General features: G+C 35.3%; 1 pseudogene; it reads left to right on the top strand.

Moving 5' to 3' along the window:
- The first annotated feature begins 3,638 nt into the window (after positions 1 to 3,638).
- On the top strand, positions 3,639 to 4,213 carry LOC149170893 (uncharacterized; annotated as a pseudogene).
- Positions 4,214 to 12,123: the final 7,910 nt, after the last annotated feature.

The raw sequence follows: 12,123 nt of genomic DNA, 5'->3' as shown, positions 1-12,123 counted from the left end.
AAGCAAAGATAATGTAATTACTCTTGTAATAATGATTAGTAAAGCACTTAGGCAATATGAACTAACTGTAAGAAATTACAGAGGGGAATGAAATTCACTAAATGCTACTAATCACCTAGGAAAATAAAATTAAAATGATTTTTTGTGCTCTCTGCAAATCACATAGGCTTTCCTCTGTATAGATATGTGTGTGTGTCCTTATAAACAAAATTTTGTGTGGATGATGAAAAAGAGTGAAAAATCAAACTTGTTAGTCGAAATTAGGTCCATAAGGTCTTGCAAAATTTCTAGAGAGATGATGAATGCACCACGTAGTGATAATGTAGAGAGGAGGTCGTGCAAAAACAATCGTTATAGTAAAGAAACGAAATGAGTGGAGCCTCCAAATATTTAGCGGTGTGTTTGTTGCTATGGGGTACCAAAAGACACCTTCTTAGCAGTTGGTTGCTCTGAGTCTGCAAATAAATCAAAGATAGCTGGTTTATGTTAGTGGACAAGCATGAGTAAACAAAACACTATAAATTGTTAAGATGATGCATAGAGAGAAAGAAACTAAAAGCTAAGAAACAAACACATATATAATTCTTGGTGAAGAAGACAAGTCAACAAATTAATAGAGGATCTCCCTTCATCTACTGTTGAAAGTAGAAGATGAATAAAAAAGATGGATGTCAAACACTTGGAGAGAATTATTTGAGCAGTGGTACTGAAAATGCTCAAGAGGAGGTTTTTGTCCTCACTCTCTTTGCAATATTCTCCTATTTCTCAAAGTATAATAAAGTCTCTCTTAATGGTGAAATATTCTTCACACTAAAATGTTGGATTTTTAAGAAACAATTTGGCCAACACAATAATGCTCTACCTATTCTTCAATAATGGAATGTAGGATTGCTTGAGAGAAATCTTTCCAACATAACATTGCCTTATTTTTGGTCTTCCACTGGTATGTTTATATAGAATTTTGAATCCCTCTTCCCTCTCTTGGTCCATTAATGAGAAAATGACTTATGAGTAGGACAAGAGGATCCTTTGCGGGCTGCATATCTCTAGGGTGACTTGAAATATATTGTCCTTAAGTGGAGCATGTCAAGGAATCCCCTCTTCTAAGTTTTCGAAGTGGTCCTAGACTGTTGATTTCAACTTTTGGTTGACTACAATACTATAATGGAAAATTTGCACGAGCGCTAATTTCTTCCTTTTGGTAGGCTGCGGAGATGAATTTTATACTTGGGATGTTTGGAGAATTTTTGATTTTTATACTTCATGAATTTTTCAGCTGGAAATTCTTCACCTATACTATCTGGTGAAGGACTTTCGGTGTCATTTGTATTGTTGAAATGTGTGTACGATTTTTCCATTTTAATAGCTAATTATGCTCCTTTAACTTTTTAATTTAACTAAAACTAAATAAATTATACATACATATACATACATACATACATATATATACATATCTATATATATATATATATATAGATATATATATACATATACATATATATCTATATCTATATATATATATATATATATATATATATATATATATATATATATATATATATATATATATATATATATCTATATATATATATATATACATACATATATCTATATATATATATATATATATATATATATATATATATATATATATATATATATATATATATATATATATATATATATATATATATATATATATATATATTTAATTGTTTTTTTTGTTGTTCGGAAATTCTTCTTTCACAGCTTGCAAACTAGGGTTTGAAGATTAAATTTGATCTCAACTTACACTCTCTTAAATTGAAGTTTTTCTTACTACATTTTTCATACATCCACATAATCAAGTTATGATGGATGCTGACGCTCCGAGTTGCGAGTATTTTCATGCATACACTATGATCTTGGTCAAATCATATCAAACTTTTAAATAACACAAGATGGGAATCTTTTCAATTTTTCTCAATATTCATTCCTACCTTGTGTATGTTATTTATCAAATTCTTTATTAGTACCAACCATGGTGACATAGGAATCATGGTTGTATTTCTTTGTTTGCCCTTGACATTTGTCATCAAATATCAAGTAGTCTTAACATTAATTCTTAATATATGATAAGTTTCTTTGTGTTACAATGTTGATGTTTAGTGGTTGGTCGGTTCCCCATGAACCTCCAAGAAGGGTTGGGTGCATGAAAGTTTTAACATGTTTCATAGTCGAATCTTAGATCATGTGTGGGTCTAGATCTAGGGAGAACTTCAGTACCAGATATTTTGCTTATAGGAATTCCTTTAGACTTCTTATGACAATAGTCTTTTTTCTTCATAGAACATAATGATTGGAAGAAGAGAGGGAATTGCCATAACAAGTTTTCCAGATGTGACCGCACTACTAACAAGAAGTGGTATTTAAAACAAAATGTGGTCTTAAAATTATCATTTTGTATGAATTTTTATTGACTTAAGTTTTATTTTATATTAAATTATTATTTTGATAGGTCTTAATTATTTTAAATTAAAAATTGCCATCGGACCCTTATCACACCCTTTTGAAAGCTTCTTGGCTTACTTCGGTTAAGACACTAAGTCCTTGGGTTTGAATGGTATAGCTTTCATTACAGTGGTTTGGGGTTTCTCTTACAGCTCACATTGTCAGAGAGAAAGTAGGTTAGAGCATCCATGGGGGAAAATAGGAGGCTCATTAGAAGTTTGAATATCCATTCTTTCTCACCCATATATTGAATATCCATTCCTTCTCACTCGTATACCCAACACATGGTGGTTCATCATCACCATCATTGACGACAACATTGATGTGAGGCATGTGAATTGTGGAAACATCACAGTTGGCCTTGCATGCAATAGCTGAGAGGCGCACCACAACAAGAGGAAGATCGGCATTGAGCCACCCTTGAACACTCTATAGTGTAACCATGAGTGTGTCCAAATGGATGCCATGACTAACAAAAACTAGAAGCTCCTAGGGGTCGTTAATACCCTGTTGGACGACTGCCTGAGCCTCCTCAGCTACATACAAACACCACGTAAGGCTGAAAATCTCAATGAGGCCATGCTCAACATCGAGAATTCCATGTACTCTAATTATCGCCCCATTGTCTCCACCTACAACTCCATTGTTGGCAACCTACACCGAGAAAGTCATAACAATAATGTTGTTTTTATTTATAAATTTATCAAACAAGCTGGTGTTTTCCCAAGTCTCATTACATATAATATAATTCTAAGCCCGAATTATGAGTGGCTAGACATGGAAACCTCGTTCAATATGCTGAAATCCATGTACGAGTTAGAGATGACAACAGGTACTTTAACTTTCAGTCATTTAATGAAGGCCCATTTTAGGCTCAACAAGAAAGAGGAGGTGTTGAGGATTTTTAGGCAAATGTTAGAGAAATTCCAAGGGGTGAATCCTCCTACATATTCTACTACTATTAGGGTTTTGTGAAGGGGGAAGCAATGCAACAAGCGGATGAGTTGTACTTCGAGGGCATGGGATGGGGTTCAAAATTCAATGAACTAATTTTTTGTAATTTGATTTGGGTACATTTCAAGGCATAAGAGGTTCAAGGGCCATTGGATGTGTTTTCCTTTATTCCTAAGAAGTTCAAATTGACTATTATGTTGTATAATGTGATGATCAATGGGTTATAGAAGGTTGATCAGATGCAAGGGGACTTAGAGTATTTTGATAAGATGGGAGAGAAGAATATAAGCACTAATGGCGCCTCATATGAAATCTAGATGAGTGGGTATGTTGAAAATGGTGAATTGTAGGAATTGAAGAGGCTTTTTGGATCATGGTGGTAAAGGGATGTAGGCCATATGTTGTGGTATAACACACAATGTTGTATAAGTACTTCAAAAAGGGAATGATTGCAGGTATCAAGAGGTTGTTAGATGAGATGGTGGCAGAATGATATGATCCTCATGAGGTCATATATGTAATTCTAGTAGACGAGTATTTAAAATTGGGTAAACTAGAAGAAACCTTTAGGATCTTTAGCAAAATGTTTGAAGATGGATTTAAACTAGATGTTTTTATTTATCATAGATGGTTTGGGGTTTTATGAAAAGAAGGCAAATTGAAGGAATCTAAGAAGCTAGTCCAAGCTATGGTGGAAGGAGGTAAAAATGATAATGTTGTGATGATCCAACACCTCTCTTCCAGCCTCACTTTTACTTATATCTCCTAGTAGTTTCCAATCAATCTCCACACCTTGTTTTTACACCATGTTGAAAATTGACCCTAGTATTCAGAATTGGTTAGCATGCTTATTTGATGATCATGGGAATCCTTCCAATAAGAACCAATTTCCAAGTCATTTTTTATGGGAGGAAGTTTGGGCAATGTTCCATGTCATTGGATGTAACAAAATATCACTTAGAGGAATTTTCTTGCTAGCATGTACCACTCGAGCAACCAAAACATCCTTGCAACTATTCACATTATATTCTAGATTAAGTAACAAAATCTCACTTAGAGGAATTTCTAGCTAGTATGTACCATTCTAGCAACCAAAACATCCTTGCAACTATTCACGTTATATTCTAGATTTGCACTCAAATTTGGTATATTTTTCTAAAATAACTTGATTTCTCAGCTCTTGAAAATCTCAAATAACCTTGCAATGATTCCCTTCTCTTAGGGATATCCAACTAAGCTTTACTACAATTACAGGCTTTATCATTTTCCCAATAAATTTTTGTGAAATGTTTCATTATTCTAATTTGATGATGCATCATGTTGCAAGTCCAGAAGCCAGATCACAGAAAGCAGGAAGTCCTAACACTCTCAAAAGTAGTGTTGATGTGTTTATAGGAAATCCAAATGGCTGACATTTGAATGCTCGATTCCAGATTGCAAGGATCCATGAAAAATCGGAACATAGGGTATTTAAATATGCTTGAGAAAACATCATTGTGCTTCATTTAAATAGTCTTTTGATGGATTCTCATTAGTTTTATTGACCTATTCACAGATTGGAAGGAAAACTCCCAAATGTACAACTAAGTTTGAGAGGACAATTGAAGAGCTTATTAGCGAGTATGAGTTGAACAAAAATGAATTCCACAAGGTTTGGATGTCCCTTAGTGACTCCAATAGTCAAAATGAAAATTTGAGGATTGAACTCAATAACATGTCATTTCGTGTTGAATGTATATGTGAAACAAATTGATTTTTTTTTCTTATTACTGATAAGACAACAAATTGGAATTATATGATGTAAAAAATTTGTAAGGTCAAACTTCTTAGTTAATGGAGCTTCAAGACACATACCAATGAAAGAAAAAATTGGGCTTTATCACTTCAAGACTTGAAGGTGAAAATTCAAGTAAGATAGGTATTGGATAATATTAGCGTACAAATTTAAGTTGAGCATTCTTCCTATATTTCAGCTCATAAGATATTCTATAAATAATCTTGTGTAATACTTGGTAGCAAATACTAAAGAGAAATTATTATAAATTTTGGAAGAGGCAAATAAATGTACTAGTGGTACATTGCTGGGATGACATTTGTTGTGTAATCTTTGGGTAAGGGTGATAAAAAAATTGTTTTTCAGAAAATAGTTGCTAATATCTTATTAGATTTAATGAATTTGTTAAGTTCTGCAGTTTTGAAATGTGAGTACATGAAGTGGAAGTTCAACATAGAGGAAATGGAAAGGAAAAAAATTTATAATAAAGTGTTGGAGATTACATGAAAGTTTTTGTTTTCATTTTTTTGTGTGTATAACACAAGGATTAGTAGGTTATATAACTTGATTTTCTCATTCTTTTCACCAAACAAACATCATAATATTATGTAGACGTCATTCATTCAGTGACGGAGAAATTTGAATGAGAGATTCTTTAGTAGAGTTTGATACAACTAGAGACAATGTATTAATGGTTAAAGGAGGTGTTTAAATTTGATCTTGTTTTTACTATTCAATATGATGAAGGTAATATATAAAAAATAATATCTTTTGGATACGAAATTTATTATTAATACTTAGAGTTATTTCCACGGCCAATTTTTTTTTTGGCAAGATCGCACTAGTTGTCATGTCAATTGGGTATAATGTGTTTAGCATTTCCTGTGAGAAAACTAGAATTGTTAAGACATTTACCATGGAGGGAACTCGTGACAATAGGGGAGAAAAATATTTCACATTGGAGGAGATATTTCATGTATAATGAAAGAAATGAATGATTTAAATATGTTATATCTCTACCATGTCTAATGAAAGGAATGAATGATTTAAATATGATATCTATGTAAGTGTATTGGAAGTTTACAATGAGCTTATTCTTGATCTACATGCATCCCCAACTGACCCAAGGCATATAATAAAAAGGTGACTTCTTTGTTTCTTGGTTTTTAAATTCATTTCTATTTTAGTGAACAAATGTGACATGCATTTAATATATATAATGTTATCTCCTACTAAACAATTTTAGTATATTTTATTAAGAATGACTTAATGGTTTGTGGTTAGGCTTGAAGTAAAGGAGGTAGAAATATGAACAAGTAAAGAAGGTAGACAAAGGTGTTCATAGTGTTTTGAGGATTTGTTAAAGCACAAATACGCACCATGAATGAATCCTGGTAAGTTTTACAAATTATAGGTAGTGTAAAGTTTGTTGGCTCTACCAATTCTAATCAATATAGTAGTTATTCTCACTTGTGTGCATTCTTTTATCAAATATCACTTCATGAGGTTACATAAAATTATAAATCAGGATAAATGTAACATGCTATCATTAATTTTCCATGTGAAAAACATAATAGCAAGGTCATTGGACATGTATTCCAAGTTGAAAAGTGGGAAGACATTATAGTGGGTATCATTTTAAGTTTATTTATGGCTAAGGAAATTGTCAAAGGCACTCACAAACGCAAAGAAACAATAATTAGAATTTTAATTATGAAAACAAAGGAAATAGGAGAAAACGAAGGCGGGGAGACATATATTTTCATGTACGGGAAATTAGAGGAAAAATCAAGGAAAATCAAGAATATAGAGGCCTCAATGATAAAAAGGAACATCATAAACAATTGACATGTCTTTTTGACTTTTAGAGTAGCTATTGAAAATGAAAGAGAGAAAGAACTTGGAAAATACAAGAAAAAGAAAGCTAAGGAAGAGAAGGGGAAGGTTGGATCAACAGCTTCAGCACAAAGATATTGTATGTAACAACTTGAACATTAAATTTCCTAGCTCAGGTGTGAATGTACGATATATGCATTTGTTCGTTTGGTTTATTTCTTGTAATTTGCATGGACTTTTACTTGTTTGACACTAGTTGCATCCTTTCCTTTCCATATCCTTGATAGCCATTGTGTGTTGCGATATTGAGTGAGGTGATCTAAAGAATTTCAAGGGATAGGGTGGAGGAGGTTTAATCTTCAAGAAGCCCTCAATAGGTGGGTAGAGATAAGAAAATTCTTCAAGGTAATGGTCAATAAATTTTGAGGAATCTAAGCTTGTTTGGGCTTCATGATCTCTTGATCAGTTTTGGTGATATTGAAGTAGGTAAGGGTGGAGGTGGTTTAATCTTAGGGAATATTTCATTATTTATGTATTGAGATCCCACATTCATGCATGGAATATGGAACATGAGCGATTGGATGAAATAAATATTTAGTTCAATCCAATCTATGGTCGGGTGGTACATGGAAGTCCCTAACTTGGTTGGATTTTGCATATGTTAATAAGAGCTACTTTCCTAGTGTAAACTATGAACATTTGTATTGTTATTATGTTGCTTGATGGTTGTTTTTTCATGGTTAATAATTTGGTTATATGATGGTTATAAGCATGGTTTACCATGTGGTCTAGCTATGACTCTTATTATGCTTTGATAAGTTTTTGAATGGTTGATGAACACATGGTATAACAAGTGTCATTGGACCTACTTGAGATGGAATTACACATTCTCGGTCATTTACACCTAAAGAGTGGAGATTTACACTTATATATGAATTCATGACATGTAGCATACATGTTTACAATGTGTTTAAAAAAATTCTATAGTATGCTCTAGTTAGTATAGGTCAAGGTTTTGACCCAAGTTTTAATGTTTAGCCTTGTTATTATGTCATTTATTATTTTCACAAGTCTTCGTAAATTTTCGGTAGTGGCATGGAGGTTGGCCTGAAAGTTTTGCTTGGATCTTAGGACTTCACCCTCTGAACTATGAATATTGGGTCACAACCACATGGAGGCAGTTTTGTGCATGCGCTTGGAGGCCTATACCCACATGGAGGCCTTTACATGCATGTGGTTGGGGGTTAAGCTATGAGAAAAGGAGCATCATGATCGAGGCTTATGGAAGAATGCCAAAAAATATAGATATACACATAAACACATAGATGCATCCAAAATAAAAACTTCATTTCATTAATATCATATAACTGAAATATGCTTACGTATTGAAAAGGAAATAAACTAGCCCAGGTAATGGTAGCTAATCTCTGAGAAGAGATGTGGTGGATACATGCCTGTGAACTATGTTACAATGAGGTTTAAAGACCTAATTATTATTGAGAAACAATGGAAAACCATAAACATCCGAAAACCTAACTCTAGGAGATAAAACACGAAAATTGTGGGCCCTGTTTGGGTAAATTGGTATATTAACTTCCTGGGGTCATCTCTTTGGCATATGATCTTCGTTTAGCTATCATAATACCTCGTTTCTAAGATATCAAAGGAGAGGTCAGAAACGGAGTAAAAAATTGGTTAGAGAATTTTCTGATCTCTTCGTTTTGAATAAAAATGTGTTTTAATCCATTAGAACAACTCCAGAAGTTTAAGACGTGAAAAAATTCCAAAAATAGTAATTCGTGCTACAATTAAGGAAACTGAAAAAAACCAATGGTGGGGTCCAAGTGGAATAGGCGGATGGCCACTAATATCCACTTGGATTAGTTCTTCGCCCTTAGGAAGCAATGGTCCCCATTGTGTTGAGTGCCTCCATTAGATAGGGAAAGCTCTGTTGAACCAGAACCTTGGTGAGCCACTTTCCTTAGTGCAGGAGTTGGCCAACTTTGACAACCCGATGGAGTTGGATCTTTTTTTGGTGAGTGTTCTTGATCTATGTATCCATGATCTAATCAGTTGTGGCATGTTGCATGTAGTCTAGGTTTAACTCTGTTGGTGTGAGTTGGTATTAAATGTCTTATGTGTCTAGTAATGGTAGGAAGTATGCTCGAAGGCGGACCACATTGAACACTAAATGCAAGCCAAGGAATGGTGGAATGTTAAGCTCGAAGGAATTTTCCCCCACAACCTTAATGATATTGTGAGGCCCATACTAGAGTGGGAAAAGCTTGCTATGATGGAGATGCTGGCAAATGTGTTGAATGCATTAGATGAAGTTGTTAGCCTTGTCAGCTTCAAACTTGATATGAGTTGAATTTGCCTCAGTAGATGCAAATGGTATGACCACATCAATGGGACATAGTGACTCGAATCCAAACCCCACTTGAAAGTTCTTGTTCCCAGTTTAGCTATGGAGAACTCTTTTGTAGTTGTGCTCGACATAGGGAAGGATGTCATCCCATGTGTGTGGATGCTTCAAATTTTACATACACATAATGTGTACGATCATCTTGTTGATGACCTCTGTTTGGCCATCGTTTCGGGAGTGGAAAGTCGTGGACTTAGTGAGATTGGTATCAAACATCGATGAGAGACTTGACCAAAATGTACTTAGAAAATTGTTGTCCTGATATGAGATAATGGATCGTGAGATAAAAAAATGTACCCACACTAGTTCAAATAAGATCTTAGCAGTGGCTTATGTTGCGATGTTCTTCTTGTAGGATGCCTCAATGTCCATCTTAGATAATCTATTGATGGCCACGAAAGTGCAGTGATTTCCATGCTTAGTAGAAGGAATAACTAACATGTAATACACGTAGATGGATGCCCAAGGTCCACTAGGAGTGGGGAAAGGGGTATATAGGCATTTCTTCTTGATGGTCAGTTTGGAAATGGCATAGACAGTGCAGGATCTGATGTGCTTCCCAACATCCTGTCGAAGGTTCAGCCATTAAAATGACTTTTGCAGCACCGGCAGTATTTTATCTACCCCAAAACATCCAGTGACCCAATTGTAGTGTGATTCCCAAATAATATTGGCATTCTCACTTGAAGCAATAGAGAGGTGTTCGAGGTGGCCTAACAATGCATGTTGGAGGTGAAAATTTGGAACTTGCTTTCCTTCGAGGAGCATCTGGCATGTGTTGTTGAATTATCGATCACTCTTGTAAAGATGCAGCCACCCTGCAGTCTCATGCCCACAAGAGTCAATCACAGTGGTTAGCACCATAACTAGTGGTTGGCTGAAGAAGTCTGCAACATTGTTGGTGCTATCCATGTTGAAATGGAAATGTTGCAGGTATGTCGACCATTTTTGATGACGATCATTCTGCAACTTACCTTGCGTTTGTATCAACTACAGTGCTAAGTGCTCTATGTGGATGGCCATTTCCTTACCCATAATGTAATTCTTCCATTGTTGATATGCCTGCACAATGAAAAACATATCCTTTTTATAGGTAGGATTCTTTTGGACTGTGTCTAAAAGTGTCTCACTGTGATATGCCACTGAATGCCCCTGTTGGGTAATAACATAGTCAGAGGCATTTGTCTTGATCTCAAATGGTTGTTGGAGGTGTGGTAATGTGAGCACTAGTGTTGAGAAGAGGCAATGCTTCAACTCAACAAACAACTTCTATTGGGATTTATACGAAAGTAAATTTGCTTTCTCTCCTCCCTCTATGACTTAACTCAAAGGCCAAGTTATATGAGATAACCCCAACACAAACCTATGATAGAATTTGACAAGACCCAAAAAGTTGTGGAGATCTCCTTGAGTGGTTGGGGCTAGGTAATCCTAAATGACTTGTATCTTGGCTCGGTCTACATTCACACCCTGGTCATTAATGATGTATGCCAAATATTTAACCTGGGTCATACGAAAAGTTCATTTCTCCATATTGGCACACAACTTGTGTTGCCGCATGGTTTGGAGGACCTTTCAAATATGGTGGAAGTGTTCTTCCCAACTCTAGCTAAAGATTAGAATGTCATCCAAATAGACCACCACAAATGAGTTGTTGAAGGGTTTGAAGATGTTATCCATAAGCCTCATGAAGGTTGCATGGGAATTCACCAACCCAAAAGGCATGAGCAACCATTCAAAAAGGTCCTCCTTGAATTTGAAGACAATGTTCCACACATCATAGGATTTGATCAGTACCTGGTGATAATCAGGCTTCAAGTCAATCTTGCTGAAATATTTGGCCCCTTTGAGATGGTCCAAAAGGTCATCAATCCATGGGATTGGATACCTATTTTAGACAATGCTCTTCTTTAGCACCGCATAGCTAATACAGAGACTCTAGGCCTCATCGTTCTTTTGTACTAACATGATTAGGCTCCCAGAGGGTGATGAACTTGGATTGATGTTCCCTTTTTGCAACATCTCCTAAATTTGCCTCTTGATTTTATTTTTATTCTGAACAGAACATTGATAGATGGGTAGTGGTGGGCTTAAGGTGAGACTGATGTAGTGCCTCACCTAATGGTGTTGAGGCACCGTTACAGATGAGGTGAAGATGTCCATGTACTCTTCTACAACCTTATCCATCTGTTACGACCATGTGGAGAATCTGTGTCTATAGGTCATGGCCACAATCTTCTTCTTGCCCTGAGGGCGAATCATAAAGAAAAAAATCTTGGTCTCGGAAATGATCTTATTGCATTACCTCGCAGTGATCAAAGAAAGGACAGTAGGTGGTGCTACCTCTATTATCCTCCACAACTTATTGCCCAATGTAATAATAACAGTATGAGGCCTAGACTCATGCACAACATTCCTCTTCCATAAGTATTGTTTTCCTATTAAATATTAAAAACCTTCAAGAGGGGAAACATGACACAATACCTCATCTGTGAAGGGCTTGATGCTGTAAGGAAGGTAACATTGTTGGCTGATGCACAGATCTCACCCTTGGTGAAGCCACCCAATGGTATAAGTCTATGGGTGTGGTGTGGTTGGTAGGCCCAACCACTTCATGACATCTACTGAAATGAGGATCTTTTGG

Source organism: Pinus tabuliformis, chromosome 4_2 (genome assembly GCF_031772625.1).
Source record: "Pinus tabuliformis cultivar Carrire ecotype Pingquan chromosome 4_2, CPIR1, whole genome shotgun sequence".
Lineage (NCBI taxonomy): Eukaryota > Viridiplantae > Streptophyta > Pinopsida > Pinales > Pinaceae > Pinus > Pinus tabuliformis.
Note: the sequence above shows the minus strand (reverse complement) of the source record. Positions and strands in the feature narration are given on the sequence as shown.